Consider the following 16,773-nt stretch of genomic DNA (forward strand, 5'->3'; position numbering starts at 1 on the left):
TAAATATCTTGGAGTGGCTATTACTGCAGGAAGACTACAGAAGAAAGACTGTGCTGAACTGGTGGATAAAATTGTTGAGAGAATTAGAAGTTTGGGGGCTCAAAGATTGTCTTATGCTGGGAAACTTGTTTTGGTTAATGATGTCTTAACTTCTATGTATACATATTGGGCCTCAATGTTTGTCCTACCTAAGGGGGTGTTGACTAAGGTGGATGCTATTTGTAGGTCCTTTTTATGGGAAGGTAAGTCAGAATACTCCAGAGTTCCTCTGCTGAGTTGGGCAAAGATCTGTATGCCAGTAAAAAAGGGAGGATTAGGCATAAAGCAGAGTTTTTTCTGGAACAAAGCCTCTATAGGGAAACTTGTTTGGTGGATAGCAGCACATCCTGATAAGCTTTGGGTTCAATGGGTTCATCATGTGTATTTAAAAGGAGTCAACTGGTTTGATTATAGCCCTCCTGCAGATTCTTGTTGGCACTGGCGGAAAGTGTGCCAGGTCAAGGGTCTGATTAGAGAAGGTTTTGTTGATGGACAGTGGAGTATAGGATCAAGAGGGTATACTGTTAAGAGCTGCTATGATTGGTTAAGGGACAAGAATGTTCAGGTTGATTGGCACAAGGCTGTTTGGTGTAATATGGCTTTACCTAAGCACTCTTTTATTGCCTGGCTAATCTCAAATGGGGCACTTCAACTGAAGGATAAACTGGCTAGGCTGCAGATTTCACAAGATGATCTGTGTTGTCTATGTCAGTCTGCGTCTGAAACACACCAGCATCTATTTGAAGACTGTCAATTCAGCAAGAGTTTATTACATGGAGCTAGTTCCTGGCTGAGTTTTGATCTTAAGGGACAAGAATGTTCAGGTTGATTGGCACAAGGCTGTTTGGTGTAATATGGCTTTACCTAAGCACTCTTTTATTGCCTGGCTAATCTCAAATGGGGCACTTCAACTGAAGGATAAACTGGCTAGGCTGCAGATTTCACAAGATGATCTGTGTTGTCTATGTCAGTCTGCGTCTGAAACACACCAGCATCTATTTGAAGACTGTCAATTCAGCAAGAGTTTATTACATGGAGCTAGTTCCTGGGTGAGTTTTGATCTTACACAGAGGAATGTATTGCACTTTATCAATAGGAAAAGATGGAGCTCATTCCGCAAGAAGCTGTGTACTGCTACTGTATTAGCTTACTAGTACATGGCTTGGATGCAAAGAAATTATGCTCGTCTGGAAGGGGTTGTTACCAGACCTGAACTGGTATGCCAACAGATTAGGAGGATGATCATTTGTAGATTTAATGACTGTAAGCCTCGAGTACTTAGTCCAAAAGATAGACTATGGTTGTGTAAGGTGCATTTTATTTGATATTAGCACAAAATGATGTAAGGTCTTGAAAAACATATTGTAATTGCCGTTTCTAATGGAAAGCTTACATTTAAGCAAAAAAAAAAAAAAAAAAAAAAAAAAAGAGATTTACACCCTCAGACTTACATGTTTGACGAAACGAGATGAACTAAGTTAAAGTTTAGTGATGCTCGACTCGAATGTAACGAAAGTGCCCTCGTAAGAGGAAAACGATTAAGATTAATTAAGTTGATTAGTTGTGGAGTTGGTCAAATTGGTCGGTCATGCAAACGAGGCTGGAACTCAGAAGGATCCGAGCTTACGTGGTCGAATGTTCAAGCACGTAGACGCCAAAAAGTAAGAACGTGGTCTAGAATGCAAAGGGAGAAGAGAAGGGCGGACACTCACGTGAGAAATATGAGGAGAGAAGGCTCCTATTTATACTAATCACGTGAAGGAATAGGGTTTTCGGAGAAACTTTAGAAGTGAATCTCGAAAAGATATGAAAAAATACGAAAAATACGCAGAAAAGGATCTGGGAAGAGGCGCAGCAGGCACTGCGTCCCTTGGAAGAGGCGCAGCACCTGCTGCGTCTGTTCCCAGGTGGCTTCCTCCTGCGGAAGAAAGATTTCCGTGTTTAAATTATGGAATAACGGGATAATCTTATTTTCCTTAATATTTTGTATGAATATTACGGGAAATTCTTTACCAAAGATTAAAAGATTGTGAAATATTTATAAAATATGGAATAGAAATATCCGGAACATTCCAGAACATTCTGACTCGGGATTTAACGGTTATCAGAAAATGAAGACGGTTTTAGGCCCGGACTCCAAATGTACTCTAATTACTGTCAAAACGACCGTATCGGCGCGTAGATGACAATTAAGAGGTAGACATAAATGTTTGAGCAATCACTTGACGATAAAATTACGAACCGTCACAAATCGTTCCGCGTACCAAACATGCGGCCATTCATCACCGGGTGGTTTGCGGGAGGTGCAGAAATGAGGTATCTACACACACCTAAAGGACGATTCCCTTAATTGAAAAAGGTTAATTAATTGTATGTCGATACAGATTAATTAATTCCTTAAAATTGAACAAATTTTATCATAAGAGAGAAAATGACATCTTATTATAATGTGATTAAATAAGCTTTTATTTAGTAATTTAATAAGTTATATTACTAAAATTAATCGGTGTTTGCGAAACACGCGAGATGAGAATGATAAGTTAGTTATAATTACAAGATGTTGTGAATTATACTAACTAGTATTTAAATGACCATTTTATGAGAAAGTAATTTTGAATTACTAGTCAATTTGTTAAATGTGATTTATTTAATTTGTAAATGATATTTAATTTGTTAAATATGCATTTTAAATTAAAACATGACATAAGACATGTCACATGTCACATGACATACAATTGTACAATTGACAAAAATAAAATGGACTCCATATTACACATATTAACCGAAATATTGGTGGGCATTTTAGAAGTTTGTCTTATTCATTTGTCGTATTCATTTGTCTATGACACTTGATAGTGACTTGACTATGACAAAGTCTTACACTAATTAGTCTTGTGATGACAAAAAGGAAAAAGGAGAAGGTCCTAAAGGACCCCCTACCCACCGGTTTTTTGTAGTACAATTGAGAGAATTTTTCCTCAATTTTTCCATTCTCTCATGTTTTATGAAAAACCAACATTCTCTCTCTTGTTCTTCATAAAATCAAGTTTTATGAATCAAATTTGTACAAATCAATCACTAATAATACTAGTAGTAGTATATGAGTATTAGTAACCGATTTTAAGGTAAACCACATTACTAATATCTAGTACATATTATTTTGTGGGATTTTGGGATAGTCTTGGGTGCTACTTATTGGAGGGCTTCTATTTTGAAGTCATGGATGATCATCCTAATGTATTTTCTAGCTCAAGAACAAATGAAGGTAGGTGACCTTCATTTGTGCCCTTTTTGGCCGAATTTTTGATGGTGAGAAAACGATTTTCTTATCTCTTCTTATTTAGTTTGCATGCATAAGATCAACAATTTATTTTATGACTAAATAAATTAATTCATATATGAATATGTAAATTAATGAGATTAATAATTTCCAACAAGCGGTATCATGAGCCTTAGGTTGTTTTCATGCAAATCGGTTTATAGTTTTTCCGAGTTATATGATTAACATACAAAACTAATTAAATTGGTTTTATGATGAAAAACCTAAAAATAAATTTACATGTTAAAATTTTCTGGTCATAAGTGATTTTTAGGACATTTTGGTTTATTTATGGATTTTATTGTTCATTTTATATAATAATGGCATTAAAATGTGATTTTTATGTTAAAAATGTCATTTTTGGACTAAAAATAGCTAAACTTCTATTTTTCCAATGGTTTTTGGATATGTTTTCACATATATTATCTACTGATAGCCTGTAACTTGTCATGATAAAATGAGTTGTTTTGCTCGAAATATGGATTTTTCAAGTTAAAATCGTATTTAAATGAGTAAATAGGTTAATATGAGTTATATTTCGAATCTGGTCATGAAAATTTAGTATGTTGTCACATGAAATTTTACAAGATGTGTGTAAAATATTTGGCTATAATGAAGTCTTTATGCATGATTTATGAATTTTTGATGAAAAATCACATAAATAGTGACTAAAATTAGAAATAATGCTAAAACATACTTCATGACTAAGGAAAAACGTTACATGTTTCACTTTATCTTATATTTCAGATCTAAAAGTGAAAAGTTGGTAAAAATAATTTTTCTCATATTTTTATGGTCATAATTGTTAAAACCGATAAACCGCAACATTGTTTTTCTCGATAAATTTTCGAAATTTTTAACCTAAGTTTTTGAACATTATGAGTGTCATGGTATTTTTCCAGAATGTTCATGAGTTTAAATTTCAAATTTTGAATTTATTTGAAATTTTTATGATTTAATTTGAAGTTTATGACATAATTTTGTATTTTAGGTCCATTCATGAACAATATTAAGAAATCTAGGTTAATTATTGTCAAATGTTAGTGGAGACTAATTTTGAGTCCTAAGATGGTTAGGGTAATTAACTTGTACATAAATATGATTTTCTGTAATTATTGTGATTTTAAAAGGTTAAATCACGCAAATCCGTAAAAACCGATTAATATACGATATTGGCTCCTTAAAGGCAATTTAGCATAAAATTTGGCATGTTCATACATATTATAATGCTGCATTTTATTTATGATTGTCATATTTTATTTTTATGTAATTTTTGAATTATGTAATTTTACTTAGTATGGCCTTAGTTTTAATTGGTATTACCCGAAATGTATGGAAATATCGATTCGGTTGTATTTATTGTGATCTCGTATCACCGTTTTGTAATTTAATAAATTTATTTTATTTTAATTACAAATGTATAATAGGAAATTATGTAATTCATTTTGTAATTTATTTATTCCGGAGTACCTTGAAGACGGTGCCACTCGAGAAGGCGATCCATTAAAGAAAGTGTTGCCTTGAAATGCGTACCAAGACCGAAGTTCAAGGGACCAAAGGAGTTGGTTTCCGAATTTGTAATAGTTTATTAGATTTACTATTTTAGGAAGGCCATACTAGGATTTTTTTTTATGCTTTGCATTTTATTTATATGTTGCATGCATCGCTAAATCGCCATAACTAAACATGCATTTTAATCGAGTTAATCGACCGTGTCAATTACAATTATCGTAGTTCACCGCTTTAGTTCACTTAAAACGTGATAGATAATAAATTGACATGACCTCTCGCTAAAATAAACAATTGAGACTTAGCCTTACCAAAAAGTAGAAACCATGAAAACCTATTTCGTGAGGGAGTGCACTCGGCCTTACCGGGGTACAAACCTTGTTACGTAGGGGAAGTGGGTGATAAATGTCTATCCACCGAATTTATGTTAATAAAGGGTATTTCGGCACACCGTGCCCTAAGTTAATATGAATTTGGATCATGGACACATTTATTCGAAATTTGGATTGAACTCAACGAAAGTATTCACGACGATTTCCGGATGTGTTTCGGGCTAAAGATAAATATTAATGTAATTTTATCGACCAAGAGTTCTAAAAGTAGAATCGATTAAAGAGTTAATCCACCGAGTTATATTAATAAAGGGTATTTCGGCACACCGTGCCCCAAGTTAATATGAATTTGGATCTTGGAATCATTTATCATAGTTGGGTAGAGGTCACTATGTAAATGCTTTACTTGTTATTTACAAGTATTATTATAACGATGAATGTTTTGTTTTTATTATTCCGTTATCATATTGTTCTATTTCTTTACCACAATTCATATACGATATCTCTTCGATTTTTGACTCAAATCTCCATTAAAACATCGTAACTAAAGACAAATATGAATTTTCTTCTAAAACCTCGAATTATCCATTGCAAGGATCTCTTGTGAAGAGTATAGATTAAAGTTATTCATGATCAAAAGGGTTTTTGATTTTTGACTAACATATCTACTTACAATGAATTGTTTCTCATATGCTTAACTGAGTTAAGTACTTTGAAACGTTAAATTATTTTGGTAACTCGATTTGTTGGAAATCAAAATTGACCAAAATACCGCAACCACTTCAATAAAAGTTTTAAGACTAAACGAATAAATTGAAGAGTAGTCTTCATGAATTTAAATTTTGCTTCTCTTAGCAAAGACTCATTGAAATGAGTGGGAGCATTCTCTTAAACCGTTAAGAAAAGGAAAAGGTTCAAAAAAGTAAAATTAGAATGGAATTGATACAAGGTTATGTTAAAAGTAACGTTATTGAGAATAACAATACTAAACCTATCAATCCCGACCGATAAAGTTTCCATTGTCTTAATTGTTGGACGCTAAAAAGGAAACTACCCCAAATTATTGAAGAATCAACAAGTTAGTTGTGGGACATCTAATGGGACCTTCTTTTTTAAATGTTTATTTGATTGACATAAAATTTTGCTAGTACTACTTCGTCAATATTAGAAATCGGTGGTGGTTTTCATCATTGTATTTGATACATAGGATGATTAGAATATGACGACTATCAACAAATGATGTTGAGAGATAGAGTCATTGTGTAATCAATCTAGTTTTGGGTTTATAGTTGTACTTAATTATGACTATTAAGTGCATAAACTCTAAATAAGAATATAAACTTGTTAAGATACAAAAGAGGTTTCACTTTTGTGACCCTATACACCATGATTTGATGTATGGCTAGCCCATTATCAAGGTGATTATATTCTAAACCAAACTAGAATGATATATCATGAAAATGATGCAAGACTCAAATTGGTAACCTAAAGATTAAACCTTAAATTCTGGAATGATGAACGCAAAGAGTTATCGAGTACTCTTGGAACCATTAGATTGTTAATCTTATGGTATATGCGTATCTTGTATTCAAAGCAAGATATCTCGTGCCTTTTGGTTGAAAAGGAGATCGAGGTTGTAAATCATTGATCCAAAATAGGTTAATCATTTTCTTTTACCAACGATTTAGGTTGACGCTAATGTGTTCACTTAATAAGGTAAATAGAGAAATTTTTGAAGAAGTTCAAAGAGTTCAAAGAATCACGATCTAGTCGTAATGGGATTATCAAAGTGAAGACTTTGATATAAGCCAAAGAAAATGTGATATAGTATCACAAATTAATCTCTCTTAGCACGCATTATGAGATAATGTGTGGTTGGATAAAGAAATCAAACACTATTCGATATGGTTTGGATCTTAATCAAGTTACTTTGAGTTACTTCATCCTTTTGGGAATTTTATCATTTTGTCTAAATTATTTTTCCACTAAATCTAAAACGAATCATATGAGATATGAAATGGTAGGGTACCATGTTTGTAAGTTTTCAAAAGAAACAAATGCTCATTTTTCCTTACTATAATCACGAGTACAACGAGTTTGTGACTCGTGAAGCTGTCTTTCTAGAATACAAGTTTATTTCTAGAAGACAGAGTGGGAGAAATTATTCAAGAGCCACAAAAGAATTGTGTCGCAAGAAGTTTCTTCGAAACCTAGGAGGTTAAATTCATCACTTGTTGAAGATGATGAATTTATGTTACTTTTAAGAAAGTAAAGAGCTTGCAACTTACAAATAAATTGTTTGATTCAAGTTGATTACTTCTGGAAAGTAATGAACATATGACTTACATGAGAGTGTTTAAGTCACAACTCAATGCAAGGCTTAGAGCCATGAAAATCCAAAATAAAAGGCTTGATTAGTGACAAAGGGTTTTGCACTAATAAAAAGAGATTTCAAAGCTTGATTGGTAGCAAAGGGTTTTTGCACTAGTTGAAAAGCTTAAGTCTAAGGGTTGTATTTCATTATGATGAGATATATAGAAAGTGAATCCAAAAACCTACTTCTTCAAAGAAGAAATGTATTCGATACATGTTATGAGTTTTTGCAATCCTAAGATAATGTGCAACTTAAGAGATGGTCTTGAGTAGGACATCAATGAGTTGGAATCAATGATTTGATCATGGTAAAAAAAAATTTCCAATAAGTCGAGAAGTTGTGTTTATACATGGAGTTTAGTGGGAGTTACGGAAATTTTAATTAGTCTTATATGTGGATGACATATTGATCATTGGTAATGATTTAAGACTGGGAGAAATATAATACATCTTTAATATCCAGATTTATGGAGATAAATCCACATGATATTAGCGTCAAATAAGAAGTCTTATGTTGATAAGATTCATGATTAGTTCAATCGAGTTGAACATATTTGATTGATTCCATTTGCTTCCGCTGCCGGATCAATTAAATGAGTAATGATGTATAACACTTCATATACTTTGAGTATGATGAATCGTTTCAAAATCGAATTCAAGTAATAGTTACCAAGTAGCCATATAGATTAATCTTAAGTGCTTGAAGAAGCATTAAGGATGTAAAGCAAAGTGTTTTTGATGCAATTTTGTGTAAGGGTGTTACACAAATGACAATTGACAATTGAGATTGCGCATGGTTTCTGACAAAACCATAATCAAAACACATTAGGATGGTTAAGATACCATTGTGGCTATGTTATTTAAGAAATAGATTTTCTAGAATCGTTCTAGGCAATAAAGAACAATGAGAAATATTTACAACGGAAATTGAGTACACTTGAAATCATGGGATGTGCAAGAGGGATGAGTCCCGCACACTGTGAAAATAGTGGGAGTTATTCTAAGGCTAGAGGGCCTATGTCTAGATTGGATCTAGACACGTACTCAGAAAGTTTTGTAATGCAAATGTATACATTACAATGGAAAACGAGTATGTAGTAAGGTTGAGTTAGGTACAAGAAGTTGATAAAACCTACTAACCAAAGCCTTCTCAGAGGCTTAACATGATGAGTCATGTCATATGTCATTTCAATTGCATTGAGATGAACAACTACATATAAGATGAAAATGGATTATAAAAATATGAAGTAGTAATCAGGTATTGACTTTTCATATGTGATAATCACATTTGTCGCTCGAGTTTTTAAATCTGAAAACTCATTTTATACTTTGTTACATCCAAACGGGTTGTAGAGACAATATTGAACCCCGTTAAAGTGAACCCGGATTAACATAGTATTTGCCCATAGTCACTTGTATGAGGTGACGTCTCGAAGTGACTAGAGTGTGATGCGATTGATGGCAAATTCAGTGCCATACATTCATGTGAGATGACTAGTCGATCACATAGGCAGACTGTTAGGAACACTTTGTCGGGCAGTGACCGCTTATAGAGTTCTGGCAAATTTATATAGCCTGGTCGTTGAGAGAGCTATTATAGTATTCTAATGAGTCGATTCTTTTTACTAAAGACTGTTCGCCTAAGATGGCACAGTTTCAGATTAGCTTTGATTTATGTTACTACGACCTTCGTAAATGGGGTCAAATGGGCATACTTTGGGTTATGATGGCTGTGGCTAGTCGAAGAGAATAGTGCGATAGGAATTGTCCACCCCCTTGTTAGGGTTAAAACAATATCTCAGGGCCACTCGAGGAGTAATGAACTGGAAATGCGTGGCCACGCTCGGAAGGTTTCTATGGTAGAAAATTCCGGTCAATCAGTTATTCTCCAGATCGAGGAAACCACTATCGATATGATCACTTGCAAGTACGACCCGAAAGACACCTTGCATTGAGTGGGAGATAATAATAGGGCAAGAGAATTGGTGACGCACACTTGTCGAGGACAAGTGGAAGATTGTTGGAATATGTGTCCTCCGACAATAATGCGATCACAATTGTCGATCATATTGATCACATATTTAAATCTCATAACAAGAATACGAAAGGGATGATACATTACATATATAGTCAACTGGTCCACACATATCGGTAATGATTGGCTGGCTAGAGTTTGACATTACTTTCGTGCGACGGTGGTGATCAGTTGATCCCTTGAGGTCACACCTAAAGGACGATTCCCTTAATTGAAAAAGGTTAATTAATTGTATGTCGATACAGATTAATTAATTCCTTAAAATTGAACAAATTTTATCATAAGAGAGAAAATGACATCTTATTATAATGTGATTAAATAAGATTTTATTTAGTAATTTAAGAAGTTATATTACTAAAATTAATCGGTGTTTGCGAAACACGCGAGATGAGAATGATAAGTTAGTTATAATTACAAGATGTTGTGAATTATACTAACTAGTATTTAAATGACCATTTTATGAGAAAGTAATTTTGAATTACTAGTCAATTTGTTAAATGTGATTTATTTAATTTGTAAATGATATTTAATTTGTTAAATATGCATTTTAAATTAAAACAACATAAGACATGTCACATGTCACATGACATACAATTGTACAATTGACAAAAATAAAATGGACTCCATATTACACATATTAACCGAAATATTGGTGGGCATTTTAGAAGTTTTGTCTTATTCATTTGTCTATGACACTTGATAGTATCTTACACTAATTAGTCTTGTGAAGACAAAAAGGGAAAAGGAGAAGGTCCGAAAGGACCCCCTACCCACCGGTTTTGTGTAGTACAATTGAGAGAATTTTTCCTCAATTTTTCCATTCTCTCATGTTTTATGAAAAACCAACATTCTCTCTCTTGTTCTTCATAAAATCAAGTTTTATGAATCAAATTTGTACAAATCAATCACTAATAATACTAGTAGTAGTATATGAGTATTAGTAACCGATTTTAAGGTAAACCACATTACTAATATCTAGTACATATTATTTTGTGGGATTTTGGAATAGTCTTGGGTGCTACTTATTGGAGGGCTTCTATTTTGAAGTCATGGATGATCATCCTAATGTATTTTCTAGCTCAAGAACAAATGAAGGCAGGTGACCTTCATTTGTGCCCTTTTTGGCCGAATTTTTGATGGTGAGAAAACGATTTTCTTATCTCTTCTTATTTAGTTTGCATGCATAAGATCAACAATTTATTTTATTAATAAATAAATTAATTCATATATGAATATGTAAATTAATGAGATTAATATTGTCCAACAACACTAGCATAAATCGAGATAGATAGACTTAGAACCCAAAGCACACCGTCCCGTGGATCGACCTTGACTTAACCACTAACTAGTTGTTTGTTGAGAAATATAAATGTGTTTGATTGAGAGCCCCAACGACACTCTCATCAATACCCTCCACATTTAGACTCTCTATGCAACTATATACATACAAGATGCAACGTGTATGAAATGCAACTAACACATATAAATAAGCAACGTGAATGCAAGAGCGAACACATATATACACATCTACTCTAAATGCACATAATATCTAGTCCTAACAGCACACCAACAACACACGCATATCCAAAAAGTTCCCAATAGGGAACATCCACATCAAATATCCCGTCCTCCTCCATGCTAATATATACAAAAAGAAAAGGAAAGATAAAGGAGAAAGAATTGGAAGAATTTTACCAAGCGTCTTCTCCGATGCTTTGCGTGTATTGCCTATCAAAATGGTTAGGACAAAGCAATATATACAATATAAATAATGCAATATTTATGGAATTTTGAGATTTTTGATTTTAGGCATTTTTTGAAATTTTCTCAAGTTTACAAGTATTTACAAATATATATACAAATATCTACAAAGTGGATATTTCCCTCCCCACACTTAAGATGAACATCGTCCTCGATGGAACGAAATGTAGGGAGGAAATAGGAAAAATAAAAGACATTTTTGTATTTAAAAATTTTCTTGAAATTGAAAGAACTTGTTTTTGTTGTTTTTGAAATTTTTCTTAAAATGAAATAACTTATTTTTTTTGGGCTTCCTCCCCATCCTATATATATATATATAAAACTGGGTTAGGAGAATTGTGGATTGACACGTGGCAGATGAGACATTTAATACAAAACTACTTATTAATTAGCATATATAATAAAGTAGTATAAAAATTGGGGATTATTTAATACATGATATTAACTACAAGTCAATAATTTCCACATACTTTATGTTATTTGTATTTGGACCTAAGCAAATATTATGAAATACATTGCATTAGATTTATCATGTGGCGTGTAACATTTAATTTATTTCATTTTTTAATTTAAATTAAAATGACATTTTTACCAATGTGAATGTACAATTTCCATTTCCAAGACAGAGTTTACATTTTTACTTTGAATACGTATCATGTATGTATACAATTCTACGCATATACATAAAAGTTTACAGTACACCACATGTAATTTCAAGATACACATACACATTCAACCTACAATTACACACCCATATTCTTGATTCAGATTATTTAAAATTCACGGACTCTTCTATTGATTTGCTTAAGTGATATGTACACACCCTATAAATATAGGATTTTCCCCTCCCCTCACAACAAATTGACTATATGAAATAGTACTCTAGAGTTTGTTCTTGCTATAATCCTAAGATGGACAATCTGGGAAAAAAAAAGGTGAGAATCAAAATGAAAGCTTTTCCATTGTTACATTTACATGTATAAATTATGGAATATGATATAATAACTTGATTTGCAGGTTCCGTCTTGCTTGCCAAACTCGAAAAATATGCTTAAACTAAAAATTCAAACCGATGAAGGTGGCTGCGAGGTGAAAACACAAGTATCCATATCATACGATGTTGAGGCGGTAAGTAAATATACGAGTACAGAATACTCTGTAATGGATAACCTTGAATCTTTTGTTAAGAAATCCTTATATGCCTAAAAAATTGATTTGCCTACTGACAAAAGTTGTGCAAACAATTGCCTACGCAAATATTATTACATCAGTGATTAGACAAATTACTCCATTTCAACAGTTAATAAGATTTGTGTACTCAATTAGAAATGCAACTTAAAAGCTTTTTCTTTGTTTTCTCCATTTCAGCTACAACTTCCAACATCGAAAGACATTGCACCAGTACAATTTTTTATTCATCGTCGAAATACATTGCACCAGTAGAACTTGCAAATAAAGTGTATTATTGATTGCAAATGGTAACCTTTCTTAATTGCTAAGCGCGATCGACGTCATGATAGTACGATTCGGAGCATCAAATAATTATTTAATAGTTGGATCATGAAGAAAAGATAATTGATGTGGTAGACCGTAAAGTAATTGATAATGGTGGAAGATGGTCACAAGTCTCACAACTATATGGATGCGGAGGTGAGTTTAAAGAAATCGAGATGGGTAACAAAGAGGGAAGGGCGAATGGGTACCTTAGTGTTCTAGAAATTAAGCATGATGGGGTTTGCTCAAATCTCAAGAATGGGATACGGAGTAAATTATACTCCGTAATGGTTTTACCATTAGTAGTACAGAGTATATGTTTAGGAAATGTAGATGATTTTGATATACAAATATTTGTTACTTTTTGAAAAATTTTAACAATGAGTTTATATTTGAATATCTCATGAGAATATGTTGTTAATCTTACTATATTAAGGTTATTAATATGTGCCCTTAGAACACATTTTAGAAAAACCCTTCATAAATTAATTACAAAAGATGTATTATCGATGTTTGTTTAAGTAAATCTAAGTAATAAAATCATTATAAAATCCTTAAAGAGATTAAAATTGGATGAGAATACATAGTAATTCCTCAATTTCATTTGATTTTATATATTTGTGAAATATATGTAATGTGTATTTTAACCAAATGATTTGATTATATCCATATTGTGGAATATATGTGACATATATTTTTATTAAATATTTATAATCAAATGAAATGAAGAGAGTAATAATTTAACATCGATTTCTAATTAGTTAGTTGAATCAATTATAGAACGAAAGAAATTAAAGAGGCTTACTAAAAAGTGAAATAGAAGAAACCGAAGGAACAAGAGTAATACTCTCTCCTTTGTACGAGTATTCAATAAATACTTTATATTTGTATATTTTGTTTGTGTGTATCAAATAATAGTTTACTTTTTATGGTCGTAGTAGTTTTCATTTTATTGTAGACGATATTATTTTATGTAGTTGCTCTTTTAATTCTGTTAAGTGGTCTTTTGTCGGTAGAGAACATAATAAGGTAGCTGATCATGAACTTGCTCGGTTAGCACCTTGGCAGGTTGGTAGACGGGTTTGGTCAAGTCATTTTCTTTTGAACATTGTATCCGTTATTTCACACGATTTAATAGTTAATGTTTAATCTCCTTGGAACGTTTCTTTCAAAAAAAAAGTTTACCTTTTTGTCATACTTTGTGGTCTATTGAACGCGACAAATGAAAAAAATAATTTATGTACTATACAACCAGTTGTATATGTTGTACGGTGTAGAATTTGAGCTTTGTGATAAAGTATCCGAACTTTATGTTAAAGAATATGGGCTTTATTAAAAAGTATTGAACTCATCCAATTACAGATTAAAAACATGAACTTTAAATTAGCTCAGAAAGAATACATATAAGCTAGGATTCTTATACCTTGATTGTACAATGTTTATAGTACAACTGGATGTATAATCCTATTTGTGTGAAAAATATGTTAATGAGTTATTTTCAACTCCTACTTTTTCTTTACTTTTTCAAAATCTCTCAATTTTTTTTTTCTGAAGCGTAACTAAATGTCTCCATCTACGTTTCCAACATACACTTTTATACCAAATTCAATACATTTACGAATATTGCTCTAGGAAAAGGTTTATTTTTTGAATTGAAGAACTGACTTTTGACACGAGAGAAATATCTCATGATTAATACATGATGAAAATATCTATTATTTTGACAAAAAGACATTTCATTGAATATTATAGGATGCTTTTTTATAAAAAGGTAAGTCACGACTCATGAAAGAACTTTATCCTTCAAGAATGAAATTGTACATTAATAAATATAAAAATATGATATTCAACAAAGAACGAAAGTTAAGAGTATTCGCCCAACAATATCACATTTTAGTATTTGAATAACAAAATTTTAAAACAGGCCGCGCGAAGCGCGGGATACTACCTAGTACTTGATATTTACAACATTCAAAAACAAATGAAGTGTGGATAGGAGGCAAATTTTTGAAATAAAAGAACATATTTTTAGATTTCTAAATTTTTTGAAAATAAATAACATGTTTTTGTATTTTTAAATATTAGAATTTTCTCCCCACACTTATTTATTTACATAATTTCCAATGGAAATAAATGTGTGGAGGAAATTTGTAAATTAAATACATGTTATTATTGTAAATTTTTTGATTTTTCAAATTTTTTTTTATATTTTTGAATAAAGTGCAATGCATGTTCTATTCTAAATGCAAAATTTAAGTATGATGCAAATTACACTACATGAATGCAATTTCTAAATGTTATAATATATTACATGAAATTAAATTCTAATGCAATCCTTTATGAATACAATTATATGAAACTATTTCTAATATATATTACAAGTAAACTAAATGCAAACTATTCTAATATGCATGAGATATTTAGATTTAAGGAGCCATACTTGTGCTTTGGATTGATGAAGAGAGCTAGGCAAGCCATCATTACTAGGTCGCCTAGGCATCAGTCTCGAACCTCGACTCATCTTCCCCGTCCTTGGGTCTTGGATTAGATCGTCGGTGCTGATTGCCACGAGGTCGCCACTAGCCATCATTACTCCCCCTCCCATCCGGGTCATATCTCCTCCTCCCAACCCGGAAGCATCCACATAGCTCCCAAAGTAGAGTCTCACCCCTTCACCCATTGGGCGTCATGCCCCTCTTGTTGCTCTTGTTGTTGTGGAGGAATAATTGGGGCGGAAGTTTGAAAACTTCTTGATTTGAAGGTCCACATGATCCATAACGGTGCTTGCACCAATCTCGTTTTGACCTACTCATTAACCCCCGGCAACGGTGCCATTTTGATATGCTCGGCTTTGTCGCAAATTCTGGTATCAATTTTTTTTTGTAAAACTCCCAAAATAAGTAGTATAATGAGGGGATCGTTCGCAAGGATGGAGTGGATATATACTTAGTTCATTTAAGTCATTGTTTAGTCGAAAAACAAAGAAATTGGTTATAATAACTAAACTACGACTAGAGTGAATAAAAATGAGTTAACTAAGATAATGATATGCAAATAATTTATGGAAGACTAGGGTCTTTGGGTTCCCTAAAGCAAGGTAAACTAGGTATGAGTGTCAACAAGTCTTGGGTAATTAAATGCCTAGGATTATGGACTAATTACTTAGTCTCTCCTAAAGTAGAACACAAAATCATCACAATGCATTCAAACTCATCATAAACATACTATCAAGTACCCACATAAACTCTCATCTATGAAGATACTAAGCATAAATTGAAGAAAGGTATGAACTTTCATACACACAATTCATCAAACACCTTGTATGCATGTTACAAAGGCTAAATAATCACTCAAAACTCAAATATTAACAACCTATATATTAATAGCTTAACCCTCACTTAAGTTCCCCTAAACCCTAGAGGGGAACTACTCACTCATGGTGGATAAAAAAGTATGAATAAATGGTGAACAACACACAAACATAACAATAAAAAAACATTATGCTAATTCAAACAACAATTAAAATGAAACAAAGATGTAAACAATTGAAGACTAAAAGTAAACAAGGAAGGAAATTATACCAACACTTAGGAAACATTGAACCTTTGGATTAATAGTGGAAGAAATTCTTCAAAATCTTCTCTTACAAACCCGAATACTAAATGTAAACAATTGAACTAAACTAGATCTACACTAAATTGCTAAGTAATTAAAGTTTGATTAAGGAAAGATTAGTACTTGATTATGGAAAGCAGAACATAAATTGGGAAATGATTAATAGTCTAGGGTTGTGTGTACAAGTGAGTTATGAGAGGGTATATATAGTCTTCCATGAAATTATGGCACAAATGAAGGGTTGGTGCTGAAATGCGTCACTGCTGCTCCGTGCCGGCTGCCGGCAAGAAGCCCTT

This window comes from Silene latifolia, chromosome 9 (genome assembly GCF_048544455.1).
Source record: "Silene latifolia isolate original U9 population chromosome 9, ASM4854445v1, whole genome shotgun sequence".
Taxonomy (NCBI): Eukaryota; Viridiplantae; Streptophyta; class Magnoliopsida; order Caryophyllales; family Caryophyllaceae; genus Silene; species Silene latifolia.